The 15,681-nt window shown below is 45.5% G+C and overlaps 1 protein-coding gene and 1 long non-coding RNA gene across 2 annotated transcripts in view; both read left to right on the top strand.

Moving 5' to 3' along the window:
* Positions 1-15,681, top strand: part of Dnc (phosphodiesterase dunce) — a 219,903-nt gene that overhangs the window by 17,106 nt on the left and 187,116 nt on the right. The gene's annotated exons all lie outside the window — the stretch shown is intronic.
* LOC143427481 (uncharacterized) lies at positions 8,306-15,533 on the top strand. The gene is made up of 3 exons (XR_013102315.1): positions 8,306-8,418; positions 9,606-9,695; positions 15,296-15,533. It is a non-coding gene; the product is annotated as an uncharacterized LOC143427481 (long non-coding RNA).

Consider the following 15,681-nt stretch of genomic DNA (forward strand, 5'->3'; position numbering starts at 1 on the left):
AACGGAATACTGACTCACATATCCACCGTTCAATTATTCAAGTCGACCTAGTCTGTAGAAAACTTCTGTCTACCACTACTGTTACACGATCACACGTAGTCCCAGTCATTTGTCGTTTTAATTAATATAGAGGAAAAAACCCTGTACGATTATCAAAGTATAACATTTTTGGGATCGCGTTTCATTGACATAAGATTTCAGGATGGCGTTGCTAGTAGCATCAAAGCGTCTCCTTTAAAACGCTTCCTCGTTCATGTCGATGCAACACCCCGTTCCTGAGATATCGTCGTTTTAAGAGGACCATAATTTTTATATCTCGACTATACTCATCTCGCTCGCACGCGTCATCTACTCGCATCTACTCGCTAATCCGCCTTATTCTACTCACACGTCTGCTGTTCAGCGATACTCTGTCCGAGTCAGCAAGCTTTTACTACTTACTTCTACTGCTCGCTCAGCAGCAACACTTGAATCGATTTTCTCGAATATCTCTGAAACCGTTGACGATACCGAAAAATGTTTCGGATAAAAGTTGTCTGGTATCGAGGGAGACATAACATGACGCAAGTAGTTTCGTCGTAGGTGAACGCACAGTGGAGATACGGTGGTTAGATACTCTTCGTTAAAATGAAACCAGATATTCTTCTTTCGTATCTTCAATATTATGGTGTTCAGGTTTAAATTATAGAATTGTTACGTAACCATCGTTAATGAAACGATTAAACTGGTCGAGATTGTCTTGAAATAAGCAGACACTTTCGAACAAGCTGTATCTTATTTCTCCGTGATCGTTAGTCGTCACGGTAACAACGAGTGTCGCGTCTTTTTCTCCCTCGTTGGGGAAAACGACGGAATCCCTGTGTGCCGGTTGGTGACACCTGAGGACCGACAATAATGGTGCGCGATGGTTTCTTTTTCTCCTCTGTTACACGTTATTACGCTCCGTTCATTTGTGAAACAATTTTCTGAGACTTTTCTTCCGTTCGAATCCACCGTAATAATTCCTAAGGAAGCCCAGCTATTAAGTAGTAACGCGTAGAAACTTCAAAGATATCCGCACAATTCTACCCTTCTTCTTTTGCTTTCCTCGACAGACAATTAATGCCTCTGTACATTTTCGACAAATTTACGTTTTCTCTGTCTGTTGTTATGGATGTTTACATTTTCGATTATTTTTACAATCCATTATTCTCTCGTGAAAGTGGTAGATGATTTCAGATAATTTGAAAGTGTTTTCGCGTATCGAAATCGTCGATTCTATGGGAACGTGCGAACTGGTTTCGTCGCAATTATTTCAATTGACGGGAAATTTTCGGGGCAATATCGTCAGCACGATTTATTCGAATTTACGCTTTAGATATATTGAATTTATAATATCAACGCAGATGCCGGGTTTCGTTCGGTTGCGTAATGACAGGCGTTCTTCCATCGCAGAAAATCAATCCGCTATTACGTCAATTTGTAATCGTCCAATGCAAATAAATGTTTAACTGTTGTCGATAATTGGTTCACGTTCGACGAGTTCTTTGTCGACGACAACTCTGTTGTTTTATCACACTCGAACGCACCCGCGAGCCCGAATCGATTGCGTGCCATTGCGGCAATTTGCAAACATTATTATGATGTTCGTCCAGGTTCGAATATTAATCCGCGATGGTGAACGGTGAACAGATCGCGGCTGCGTTATTCGAAAATAATACACGTCGCGAATAATTAAAGGAAACGTCGCGGGATTCAATTAATTCTAATCTTCGAGCGATCGTTGATTTTTCATTTGGCCATTTATTTCTTTTAATGGAACTCTGGCGAGGCTGTGCTACATCTCTGGATTAAAGTCAGATTACTGGATTAACTTTGGTCCGGGCACCAAATGGTTTCGCTGAACAACGTTTGGCGAAAGGATTCGTTCCTCCACGCCCCTTATGGGGACTCCATTCGAAATTGATGGAATCTGGCAATTGAACGAATCCAAAACTCTTATCTCCTTATCCGCACGAAGAAATTTAAGGAAAATTAATTAACTTCGTCGAATTCTCCCAAACTTTCTGCGTGCTATCTTTCCACTAAAAATTCTAACTCTTTCCCCACGACTTTTATGGACTCCGCTGGATCAAGTATCGTTCTTGGGTATTATTTGCGTTACATTTGCGTCATATTAAATTCTACAATCGTCACGTTAATCAACTCTATTAAACGACTGACGATAACAGCGACACGAATAGTCGTAGATTGTAAATTCCAACACCAAACGGCTCAATTAAATTCGCGTGCGATTGTTCCTCCCGTCCATACGGTTATTCTGAATATTTTTACTGCGAATGGAAATGCAAAACCGAGAACCGCCACATAGAACGGAACAATAAAACAATACTCTCTGCGGCGGAACAACGCACGAAACAATAGCATAATGGAATAATAGAATAGTAAAAAGAGTATAAAAAAAAAAAAAGAAAAAAGGTAAATGTTAGAATGGAACGAAAATGGAGCAATAAAACGGCGAGGTAATATAAGAGATGGTGCAATCGCGAGGTAAGGAAGTAATCGAATAATGGAATAGGAAAGTGATGAATTAATGGGGGTGTTCGAAGAAAATGAATGTGGAGAACGGAAGGGGGCGTATCTGGGACGCCATCCGTATTTCGAAGAAGCAGTAAGAGACAAAAGGGACGGGTAGAAAGTTTTGAGCATCAACATTCCTCGAGAGAAAAGCTCTGCAAAATTGCGTTCCGCTCGTGTAACTTCGACGTTGCTCGCTAAATATCTGACTTCTGTTCGAGTCTGCTTCGGCGTAATTAATTCGCGGCGTTCCTTTAATCGCATCCGCAATCGTACAGCCGTAAAATTAATGTCGATTAATGGGAACCAAGGGAGAGTCCCTTTTTTTTCTAAATAATTTATTATCCCTCGCTGATAAATGGATTATCTCCGATTTCGAATGCAGCGCGCCATCGTTGAATTCATCTGATACAGCGGATCGTCGCATAAGGGCAATTAAAATTGATTGCGCCTTCGAATTATAATATGCAAACGCACGATACGTAAAGTTAGATTGGTTCCTTTGAATAATTTATTATTTTACATTCATGAATAATATATTATCAATTTCGAATGCTATTTTGAATATTAAACTCACCCCGTGGCTGCGGAGTAATGGACGAGAGCAATTAAAGTCGATTACATCTCTGTATTGTGATATAGCGAACAAGTAGCGTCTACCATGCGAGGGAACTGCGAACATAATGCATTAATGCATCATTCAAGACTCAATAAGAAGCAAACCATGCATCCATTTCACTCTCTCCCCCGCCCTCTTTGTCTCGGCCCTTCCTCTTCCACCCTCTATGCAGAGTTTAATTACAGTTTGGAAATTTCCAATAATCCGATAGTCGCTGTGCAGACATTTACGAGTAACGCGAGCGTTCCTCGACTAGTCTACCTAATCTATTATAATACTGACGTATAATTGAACTAATCGCCGCCGTGGTCTCGAAGTGAGTCGTCCACGAATCTCCAGCAGCGTTGCACAACGACAAGCGCAATAAAAGTATCAGCAGAAAGCACGAGAGAAATGTGGGGAAGTAAACGCGAAACAAAATTCGATATATTTCACCCCCTTTTCAGACTTCTCCGCGATCCTACCCTCCGGAAAAGAGGAAACGCGTGTCCGTTATTTTTGCCTCTACCAACGACCTCGAATTTTCACATAAAAATACGTCGCCGTACGGTTTCCCCGCTCAAAAAGTGCGCTGCAATATTTCAGTCTTCCATATTACACACAACACCCCCCGCGCAGGAAAAACACGGGCACATGTGTACGCGCTCGTTCGTTACACTTGATCCGCCCTACGAGCTCCCCTCGTCAGGGTCTAGAGCTGCTGGACCTGCTATTTTTGTCTCTATTTACTCTTGATTATCGGTCTGCCGGACAGAAAGCGGACGGTTTCTATTTCTGGACGGACAGCGAGCGCGAAATCGAAGGGATAGGTCCGGATAGACCTGATGACCAGGGGTGGCAGCCCTCGCGCGATAAACGTCGGCTAATATTTTTTTTCGATGCTTATCAATCATCAGCGATTCTACCACGCGAGAAAATGGAACGTTTTAAGCTCCTCTGATACTCGTAATTTTTCACAAGATTTTTTTAAGAAGAGTGTTGCCAAACTGTTGGCAATTAACGTAGCAACAATTGTGTGGTTTGTTACAAATGGTTACGGTTGCTGTTACGCGTCCAGAAATTTCTCTTCTTGTTTTTGGACAACTTTCGTGCGAGATCTGTGCTTCGTAACTGGTAGCGTGATAATTGCCCCAGGCTAAGTTGGCTTTGCTTGTGTAACAAGATTAAACTGCGCGGAATTTGCACGTGTTTTGTGCAATTATTACACAAATGCGACGTTCCTTTTGAAAACCATGGAAATTCTTTTGCAAAATGTTCGTCAAGAATTTTCTGAAGCTTTCTGAGAGTCTGTCGTTCATTACGAACCGCTATCGACGCCATTGAGACGATCAGTATAATTCTATCTGTCACTCTACGTGTGATTCACGCAAAACGATACTCAGAACGCGAAACGAACACAGTTGAACGATATTTTCTACGAATATGTGCTCCACTCACCTGTGATTGCGTCGTTTTCTTATCTAACCGCCCACTTGTAGTCGTCTGCCTCCCCTGTTTCAGCTTTTCTCGTTCTCCAACTCTGTTCTCCATCCTCTCGGTCCGTTCTCCGTTCTGAGACACTGCACTCGCGCAACGAAAACGAGAGACCAACCCAACGCGCGAAAGGGAAAGCAGAAACGACGAATTTTCGCGACGTTCGCACAGTCAGCAGAGAAATTTCGACGCCACAACTGTCTCGCGCGAAGGACGAGCTTCGTATGAAAGTGAGCGAGGTCGGCGACCACCTCGGTTTGTTTTCGAATTCCATTCGAGGCGGTGTGACGTGACGTCACGTGCGACGTGTTTCTGAAACGAGAAGTTAAACAGCACTTTTAAACAGCGTACGATGGTATGAATGAATGAAATTGCTCGATTGAAATATATATTCGGACGAGCAGAGGCACGCGATGGGAAGCATTATCGAGTAAAACGAGCGAGAGAGTCGTTTGATTAAAAGGTAAGCGTTTCTTAAATGCGAAACATGTATAAAATTATCGATTGTACGTCTGGGGAATGCTTTTCCGTTAGGGATGCGTCGCAGGCAGATTTTTAATTGCTATTTACCAAGCTTTCATGCTCTTCCCTTGTTCCTCCGCCTGTCTGAACTTCAAAGTGCGCCTCGGAGCACACACCCTCCAGCGGAAACGATGATTTTTCATAGCGCACTTGTGTACTTGTTTAGTCTCGCCGATTCTTCCTGCGATCATTACCACGGAACAATGGCGCTCGATTCGGTTTCTCAGCGATTACTTTTGGGAGAAGCTCAGCTTTTAACGATAACGTCCAATTTTTATTGTTACCAACTATCGCGCGGTCGTTGTTCCAGAGAAAAGAAGTCGAGAAGCGGAATTCGAGAGTCTCGACGCCAGGTCGCAGACGAAAAAGTATCGCGAGGCGCGCTCTCGAAGGCGTCGTTTGTCTCAATCACGTTTTTCCCATAGAGCGACGTCGAACATGCGAGCAACTCGCGTGCGAGCCGTTCGTGCGTCCCATAATTCACGTCACGTAACCGGCGTGTCGCCTTAAGTAGAACTGACAGACCTAATGGCCACCGGGCCGTCCATTACCCACTTGTGTGACGTACGAAATGATAACACCGCTATCTGCCGCAAAGATTGGCACAATTTGCGGGCCGCACGCGTGCATTTCCGCTTCGCGCTGACTAGAGCTACTTCGAAGGACAGTGCATTCCTTATGTAACCCATCGGTTGAGAGGAACGTCTTATTGGAGCAGTCCAAGTTCGATGGATCCATCGAACACGTCGCGATCGAATATTCACCATTTATCACTAACTATAATTTATATAGTAGTTTACTTGAAAATCATCTAATTTATAAAAAAATTTGGCAGCCCTGCAGTTGTCGAAAAGAGACTTACAGGGAGTGATTAGCATCGAATTGAAACGAAGCAACGTCGCTATGTTTCTTTTAGCATAGAAATTTCGTTTTGGTGGACGAAACTCATCCGTCAATTGGATTGGACAAAACGAATTAATTAACTCGGTCCGCTATCGATTTTCGATTTTAGTAATTATTAAACGAGCCGAGCCGAGAGGTGAATTAAGCGATGAATTTTGTATGGCTTCCTGGCGTCGCGGTTGGCAAACTGCATCTTTATGAGAAACGTCTCTCTTTTGGATCGGAAAGTGCTTTTTATTGATTAAATAAATTTATCCTCCGAGCGTTCGTGAAACTCGCGTGAAACGCCCGAGTTCATTACACGAGCTCTAGCTATCTCTGAAATCGTTGGTACAGCCCTGGGATGATTGAGACCTGCGCAGTTGGGGGGCTCCCAGCATCCCCGACAAAAATTCGCGTGGAATTTTTATGGAAGTTTGCAGACCAATTACCGTGATGTCATTGCAAATTGAATTCTGCATCTGGGTCTCGTGAACTGCGAACTCCAGCTATCTCCTATCGTTCAGTATGCCGTAACGGAGGCAAACAGCTAAACTGATCCGTAACGCAACGTTCATTGTCACATCCAACTACCCTTCTATCGTTTACATAGAAATCGATCACCCCAGGATCAAAAATGTGAACGCGACGCGACTGTTTGTAATTCAAGACAAATATTCCCTTTTTGGAGTGCAGGGAAATACAGAGAAATATTGGAACAAATTCATTTTTTTTTTTATAGCCTCGCTATAAATATTTCACGATAAATAATTCAATTCTGAAAACTAACGAACGACTATGACAATTCTGGTGGGCGTAATAAAAAGCTGTATCGCGTTCGTCGGGTTTTAGTAAAACACATATTTCCACCATATCGCATATTCAACATTCTTCTTCACCCCCTATGTATTTTGCTCTCATCACCACTTTACCCACCATTATTTTTACCATTTCTGTTATGTCCTCCATTTACATTTTTTTCTCTCTCTCTCTCTCTCTCTCGTCTCTCTCTTTCCAACATTTGCATGCCTCTTTATACAATCAACCCCCCGTGAACCATCCCCATCGCGTTGTATCGCGCGTCCTCATCGTCCGTCCATCATCGTAATCACCGTCAGGTGTCAGGATGGTTAATCTGAGCCATTGGCTTCGTTTTCTTCCCTCGTAACGCTGTTTATGGCCTCCGTTCAGATATTTCCGGCTGGCGAGCGTTCGCTCTTCAACGTCAACAACGCTCTCGAATCGATGCAACTCGACGCGGATAATCCGATCTCTCAAGACTTATTTTCGTTGGTCCCGTCTCGATTTCAGCGAACGTCCAATCACGCGTTTCGTTTCCTAAAAATCGCGAGAAGAAATGCTAAAAAACAAAGAAATGTCAATTCTTCTATATCGCCGCGAAACTTGGAAAATTCTGAACGGAAACGGAAGCATCCAAGCTGTCCAGCGTCTCTGTTTCTCGCGAACTGTTCGCGGTGAGAGTACAATGAACGCGTGATCGTAGGAGACGTTTGTCTCGCGGCAGGCGGAAGTGGCACGCGGGACAGGGCAACGGGGATCTCGTTGACGTTGAGCAACGCCTCTCTCCTTCTCTCTCGAGGGAGAGAGGCCAGCCATTCCCAAATTAAACACAGAAAATCTGCGCGGTGCGATTCTTTAAACAAACAGTAGGATGCGCCGTTGAAAAGGGCAGCGGAGACCGCCATGCTGCGTGTACGTGTGTGACTGGCCGTCTGGTGGGAGTTAGGGTGACCTAATTTTTGCGAAACAGCCGGTGCGGAGGCCTGCTGGTGGGGTGCTGGCCACCACCGATGTCGACGACACTATCGGACACGTTAATTGCGTAATAAAGTTGAACGGGTAAATTCGAAGCGGTCCACGAAAATTACCGGACGCTGGTGAATTCCTCGTATCGCGTTGCCGTTTCCTCCCCAAAGTATCGTTAACGAGACGCTTCGAAGGAAAGTAACGTACGTCACGGAAAGTCCTGGTTATCCTCCTTAGAAACGGTCTCGAAATCCAACCCGTGGCTGTACCGCGAACCAATAAACTACTAACCACGAATAGGATCAATCGTCAGTCGGCGATAATTTCACGGCGAATTGGAGGCAAGTTCAACAAACGTGCCGATCAATTGGTGAACGCCAGACTGGCCGCGCGTCATCAACAGGCAATAAGAAAATAAAGAAAACCGGCGGCGAACGGCGGCGTCGCGGTGCCCTCCACTTTTCCGGATGCTACGTTACTGTGCCACGGCGACGCTACACAGAGAATCGTTCCGTCAGTCGGGTCTCGGCCGCCGTCAACGTCAATACGACGGCGCACGAGCTCATCGTCTCGGCTCGGAAGCACCGAGCCTCCTCGCGGTACGGAAACCACTCGACCACCCTCTTCCTGTCGTCCTCTTCGTTTCCCATCTTACGTTAAACAGATCCCCATCGTGACTGCCGTTCAGTCAGCGACTCAGGCCACCCCGTAACAACCCTTAACTGTCAGGCGTCCTACCAGTTGGTCGGGGTGTCGTCGAGAACCTCTGGATCTGTGTCTGTGTGTCTGTGCCGGGTCCTAGGGGCAGTTTCCGATCGGGCCAGGTGCTCTGCGCCAGGATTACCCCGGTTTAGTGGCCGTGCAACCATCTCTGCGTGCAAAGTGGGGTGAAAGGACGCGACAGCCCGTTCGATAGGACTCAGGTAGCCTTCCGCGCCAAGGAAAATGCGAGGGAATGCGGATGCGGCGGTGATTTCCGCCTCTGCGATGCTGCCTCCGTCGCTGGCGATACTTTCAGCCTGGTCTCCATTCTGGACCGTAGGCAGGACCGATTTTCGATGCTCTCGATGAGTCTGGTAGTGAATTTTTCGCCATCCCTTGGTGTATCCGTTGCAATAGTTGCGTTTATCGTTGGTTTCTTTTTTTCGAGGGGGTTGAAGTTGTCGAGTGAATATCTGGCTCGTGGGGTGCGGGTTCGAGTTTCGAAATTAAGAGGCTGTTGCTGTTCCGCTGGAATTTTGTATGGAGAGCGGTGTTCGGGTGGCTGTTTCCCGCTTTTGGAGCAGTAGAGAATGGTTTTATCGATGCTAGGAACGTACATACCCGGTGGCCTTCGTGCACGTGGCGACTGTTTCATTCCCCCGATTCTACTCATTTCGTAGCGAATTTATTTTCAGCAATCGTGCAGAGAAAGCTTTCGTATCGCGCAGCTTCGATTTACGCGCGAGTCAGTACAGGATCGAGCCGTCTGATAACTTATTACAGCAGTATCGAACTCAATTTTTCGTCGCTTCACAGCTACAAGCTACAATACTGTCCACACTATCAAACGTTCTCGAACCTCCCCCAAAGCAACCCCTAATTCATCATTCTAATCCCGCGGAGCACAAAAGGACCCGCTTTCAGACACACAAACACTCGTGCCACCCCCGAAACTCGCACCATTCGCTCCGCACCCCTTTCAGCGTCCATCTAACCGCCCTCGATCCCCAATTTCCGACCCTCTCAGTGCGCGATCGTTACGGAAGTGCGCGTGGTGCATCAGTGTGGCATTTCTTGTGACCAGATGCAGTGGCCAGGCCCGCGTCCTCTGGGACTACGCGCTCTCGCGTCCTGGTGAACCAGCCGGAAAACGGAGGCAGGCCTGCGGCAGCCAGTAAGCCGGCAGAAAGAAATCGAACGATCCGCGATCTCCACGGGGGTTGCGCGACCGTGTGACCTGCAACCTGTTGTCCGTTGCCCACGGCCGCCAACTTTCCCATGCGAGCGCGGCCGTGCGTGACGCGAGCCATCCTCGAGCGATGATTGCCAGTGATTTTCGTTTCAGAGGGTGGTTTACTCGGTTCGAGGGGTTCGCTGTTTTGGGCTAGCGAGCTGGGTGTGCCAGCAACGTGCACTGGGGTATGCTTGTTGACAATGGATAGCGTTGATTCGCTCGCGATGCTCTCAGGGTTCTCTCAGGGGTGGTGCGGAATTATTCTTGTCCCTGGCAAGTTTTTAACTTGCGTCTAAAGTGGAACGAATCGCGATTGGACACTCGTTGCAACGTTATCGAGAATCCTTTGGCGATTCGAAGTATTCGAAGGAATTACTTGGAAGCATTCAGAGTTGCTTGTTTCGAGGTTCGAGAAAGTTATTCGATTTTCGTCTCGTCTATTTGGACCGCGATGACGGGACGTCATCGGAGGCATAGTAAACTAGAGTGGAGTCAATGTTTGGAATTGGGTGCAGCGACTTGAAGTTCCCACGGAATTGGCTCGCTGACGCAGTGAAATAAAAGCGTGCCTAGTCAGCCGAATCCCAGCGGAGTCACGGGAAGTTCGTGGTCGGACTCAAAGTCAGAGAAACTGTGTCGCGAAACTTTTCGCGTGCCGGGTAACGCATTGCAAAATTTAATCACGAGTTCATCGACTAAAATAGCTGCACTGTGACACGGTGCTTTTCAGAAAAATGGTTCACTAGCTTCCAGAATCGAAGAGGGAAAATTCGAGTTTCTTTCTCTCCAAAAATTAAGAAATTCGAGTTACTATCTCAAAAATTCTAGTTCATACAAGTTGCGATCGCAATAACACGAGTACGTTCACCGAATAATACACTCGAACCGCTCAGTATTGGATAATGAATCATGGCAACATTGTCGAAGCACTCTTTCAGTCAAACGTTGGGTAAGAGAGCGGCACAAAGACGAAAACCTCGACAATGCTCCTTTCCGCGAGAGTTCCGGCAGCTCTTGAAGCAACAATAATCTGTTTCTTCGCGTTCGAGCGAGCATTATCGAAAACAATCGCCACGAGAAGTTATGATTCGCTCGAATCGCGTCACGCACCGCGCGATCCGGCAAAGAAGCAACGAGCAAGAGGAAGAAGGAGACGAGTTGCCTCTGATTCGCTTCTGAACCGCGCTTTTTCCGTTTCGTCCAAGTTTCGAAACTTGATCGAGCCCTCGAAATCCGTACGATCGTGTTTTGTAGTTGTTTTCGAAGAAATACCACCCAGGAAAGTGCAAGAGTCGTGGCAAACAAAATCTGATGGAATTATTTCAGGATCCGTGTTACGATCCGTGAAACAAGTAGAACAGGAGTATCTATGGTCAGACGAAAGGAACCTTTCGAGCGAAAGTTTAGCTCCCGTGGCAATCGATATCGCGGGATATCATTTTTTGCCACGCGTTACATTTCTTTTTGTTGAAAAAATGCATTCGCATCGAGGAATTAAAAGGAGGTGAGGGGGGATGGGGAACAAGGGAGTCGAAAAAATGAGAAAAAATCCGAGAGGATTTATCGTGCTATTCGACCATAAATCATTTATGGTCGAACGAACGAAAAGTCCGTTTAGTTCGATGGAAAAACCTGAACCGGAAGTCGGATGCTTTCATCAGCTTCCGTTCAGCTTCGCCGCTGTTCGAGCTTCCTTTTCGATTCATTAACGAGCGGAGTCGCGAAATTTATTCGACGACGGACAAAAAAAAATGTACAGACGAGCAACGACGCGATTCATTTGACAGTAACTCGATCAAATTGTCCGATGGATTATAAATTCTCGTTTCGAATTAGAAAAATCGCGGTTGAGTTTCGTTTCTCACGGTTCGACGTAAACAAAAGGTTCATCGTTCCGGAGGATAAGATTGTTTTTGGCGCAGCTTCCGATATGTGACTTTATTATCACGCGTACGCTCCTGTCATCAATTACGAGGGGTTCGATGATTGTGCCCACGGGCAGTCATCGATTGTCAACGCAGACCCTCGGGCATCTGTCAATTAATTACACCGGATGGTCAACGGTGCGTTGGAAAATAAAATTATCCGCACCCCTCGAAGGAGACTCTCAATGAACCCTTAATTGGTACTTGTTCTTCTGTCTTTGAACAATTTTTCGCGACGCTAAAGAGAGTGACAGCGTGCAATTAACAATTGCTAAGAAAGTGCGAGAAAAATGGACTACGATGACCATCGTCTCTCGTAAAAGGTACGACGTTTCTCGTTTGTTTAGTTTATCGAAAACGCTTGAACGAGAAGAAAAGCGTCGCGCGTTTAATTGCAAACGGTTTTCGTCGAACAGCTACGAAGTCTTAATTAAGCGAACCTGAATACGTATTCTTTTGCCGCCAGTTTCGCGTTTGATAATGCAACGAGGAAGGGAATGTAACAACAACCATCCGTCCAAGAGTGGACGGGCACGTAACGCGAATTAAACCATTTCCGCGGTGGATTAAGACTGATGGGCCAGCCTTTGCCAAGGTATTTATTTCTCTGCCCGAGTCTGACCATTAATGCGTCTCCTCCACTTGTTCCAACTAATTTCGGTTTTCACAGTGAAACTTTCGCTCTCTCTATCTCGAATTTTTTACTCGAGCTACTTAAATCGATGAATCTTTGAGGCAGGAAGGACGTTCGATTCACTCAGCGTCTTTAAAATTCAAAAAGGATAGCGAGCATACAATTCCTTGGTAATTAAGTTCGCAGAGAGGGATCGAGAGCGATTGACTCGCGAAACTCTTCGTTTCCGGTTAGCCTGACTCGAGAGAGGAATTAATATTAGCCGTAAAATGGCTGGGACGGGTAAACGGCGAACTGGTATACAAATTAATTAATTATACGAGCACGGTTAACGGGCACAGACGAGGCAGCCCCTCGAAGACAGTTCGAGGATGAATATTTCGATGTCCGCGTGGTAATTATCGTCTCGTTAATTCGGACCTTGGCATTGACCAATCGGCGTGGCCTGCGACGTGAACTTTGACCTGACCCCGTGGCTACAGTTAATTTCTGTCGCATCCGGGGCGATTATTCGATCTACAGGTGACACCGGTTAGATTAACTCCGACTGTTTGAACTTTGCTTTACCGGATATTATTTATAAATATCGACGAGAATTGTACAACGTAAAAATTCAATCGAAGCATCTCTGGAAAAAGGTATAAACACGGAATATCGGTGAACATCCGTCGGAATTGGAACGCGATACGATAGACACGCTCGCGGAGCGCCGCGAATAAAATCTGTTTCATCGATTAATTATTTCGAGCGCGATGAAAATTGCTGGTGAAAATCGTTTCCGCGGATGGACGAGAAAAAATCATCTCGTCGCACTCCCCGCGATCTTGTTTACCGTTATCAGCGTTTTAACACGGTTATCGATACTCGAGAAGAAGATTGCCGCCTGAGATCGATCGGTATTCGCCGGTCGAGTGGCGGCGCGGGCTTTCGTTTAAAGAGAAATTAATCAGCAGCCTATCGGACCGGCGGATTATTGGCTACGAGAGAAGGCTCGAAGAAGAAAGTGTCACTTAATGACGTAACCTAATTTCCTGTTTATTCGATACGTGGAAGCCTTTAATCGGATTCTCAGGAAAATAGAATTCCCCCAGGGAAGCCCAGTCTTTCCGTCCCGTGGCTCTCACGAGGAATCGGTTCTATTTCAAGCGCCCATGGAAAATCAAATACACACCGGCGAACTCCATTTTTCCGCGTTTCCGGCTGTTTGCTCCCGCGGCTGTATAAAATGTTGTATTTCATAAATCCTCTGTTGTTTCTACGTTTAAATTTAAATCCTCGCATTGTCTAAAACATTTCCACTGTCCCGTGACGTTATCAATGGAAATTTAATTGGAAATTTTATTCGCCTCCTCTCACGGTTCTTAATTCATAATGCGACCCGTAAATAATCGAAGCATTGTGTTTTTCGTTGCCTGAATTCAAATATCGCGACGTTTCACCTCGTTGGACGTAGGGGATAATTTACGAGACCTTTTACGAGATCGCGTTAACGTGCTTGTTCTAACAGAATCGTATCAATTATTGCCCTTGTACTTTAAGAAGTTATTACTTTTTTTTTTTATCAGTGTCGCTATATTTCCTTATTCGTTAAGCTTGAAGCGTTTCCTCGCTTTTAAACAAATGTAAAGATAAGCGGATCCACGCTTGAAAATTCTTTCGTTCGACGTTATTCCACTTCAAGGCGAACGTTCACGGTCCACGAGGGCTCTTCAAGTTTTTCAATGAAATTTCGTGTTTCTCGACAAAATTTCTCGATTCTTGAGGGTCCTTCACCCTTCGCGGATCCAATTTCCTGGCGCCTCTCGATGTTTATTTCTTTTTTTTTTCTCACTCGCCGACAAAATTGAAGAATTTCCACGGTGCGGCGAGGGTGGGGCAGGGTCGCGACGGGTGATAGAGAAACCGCAGCCAATCACGATCTAAAAAGAGCTTTCCCGGCAATTTGCTGACTAATGGTTAATAGAAACCAGCGTAGATTGCGAGAAAATTAAAAAATTTCAGCCTCGACTCTCGGCTGATTGCTTCGGTTCGTCAGCTCGTCGCTCGTTTATGTTATTTTTTAGTCGTGATTACAACGGTCACGTCGCCTTGTCTTTCGTCACGAAATTGAAACATGGATTCTCTATTTTTATAGTTAACTCGTTGCTTGATAATTAGAAAAATTCTTGTAAAAGAAAAAGAAGGGAATATTTACTACAATCAGTTCTCGTAACGACATTGTCGAACGTAACACGACGCAACAGCTCGTTTTGAAAATCATTTCTGCTAATGGAACAATCTATTGACAATTGTACGGGCACGAGACAAAGGGAGTACTTTACACGAATGCATTTTGAAAATTATTCGAGCGTACGAAACAAGGCCAGTCTCATTTAAAGCGATGGAATTATCATAACGCGGAAAACGAATTTTCGAAATGATTTCGAGCACGCGTATCGAGCATGGCAATTTCATTTTAATAAATCGCAGTGGTAGAACGGCGAAAATGATTCGACCGTTGAAAGAGATAAACAAATCGTCGGCAAATATTCATTCGGGTGACTCGTTGGACTTCCACGTAATACTCGATGCTCTTTCGAACAGGAAATCGAGCCGTTCCGCCCGTGAATTCGATATTAGCCGGCGAGAAATCGATCTACGAGAAGCCACTTACGACATTCGAGTAGATTTTCTCTAAGAAGTTTCCGAGGAAATTGAAAATCTCGCTTGCGCGTAGCTCAAAATGTTACAAGACCGTGGCTCCGCAATTTTCGAACTGATTCGTGTCAACGATGTCTAACGCAATAAAATAAAATCAAATACGAGTCTCTATCAACAATTCATTTGAAATTAAAAGAGAACCGAATCTTTTTTGGTCGATAGTTAAACAGAAAAAAGTCGCAGAAATTTGGAAGATGCGAATCACTTTTGGCAACTCGTCTCCCCGTTTCTCTCTCCCTCGTCACCCCCATTTACCCCCTGACAGATCGAATTTTCCATAGAGCGGATGCTTTCGCGTCGTTAGCGACGAGAGCTGCGCGTCCTTTCACCGTCGACAATCAGAACTGTGTTCCTCCACACGAGAAACACGACGGAGATCCTCGAGAACAGATCCGGGTCGCCATCAGTCCGCACCAATCGTCGCTTTTTACGCACGTTTTCTACACAATCCTGTGCCAAATTAGTCGAACTATCTGCCCCGAGGGATGCTCGATCTGCCCAAGAACATCGTTAACGGATGCTCTCCTCAATTTCGGCTACTAAAGGGTTCTGAACAGAACTCGAGTGAGATCCTGTACATGGCCAGTCGATGGAACTGAGCTTTCAAGCGAAGAAACGGAACAGAGGCAAGCCTGGACCAACCAGACCAACAGCCAAAGCATCCTCG

This window comes from Xylocopa sonorina, chromosome 9 (genome assembly GCF_050948175.1).
Source record: "Xylocopa sonorina isolate GNS202 chromosome 9, iyXylSono1_principal, whole genome shotgun sequence".
Classification (NCBI taxonomy): Eukaryota; Metazoa; Arthropoda; class Insecta; order Hymenoptera; family Apidae; genus Xylocopa; species Xylocopa sonorina.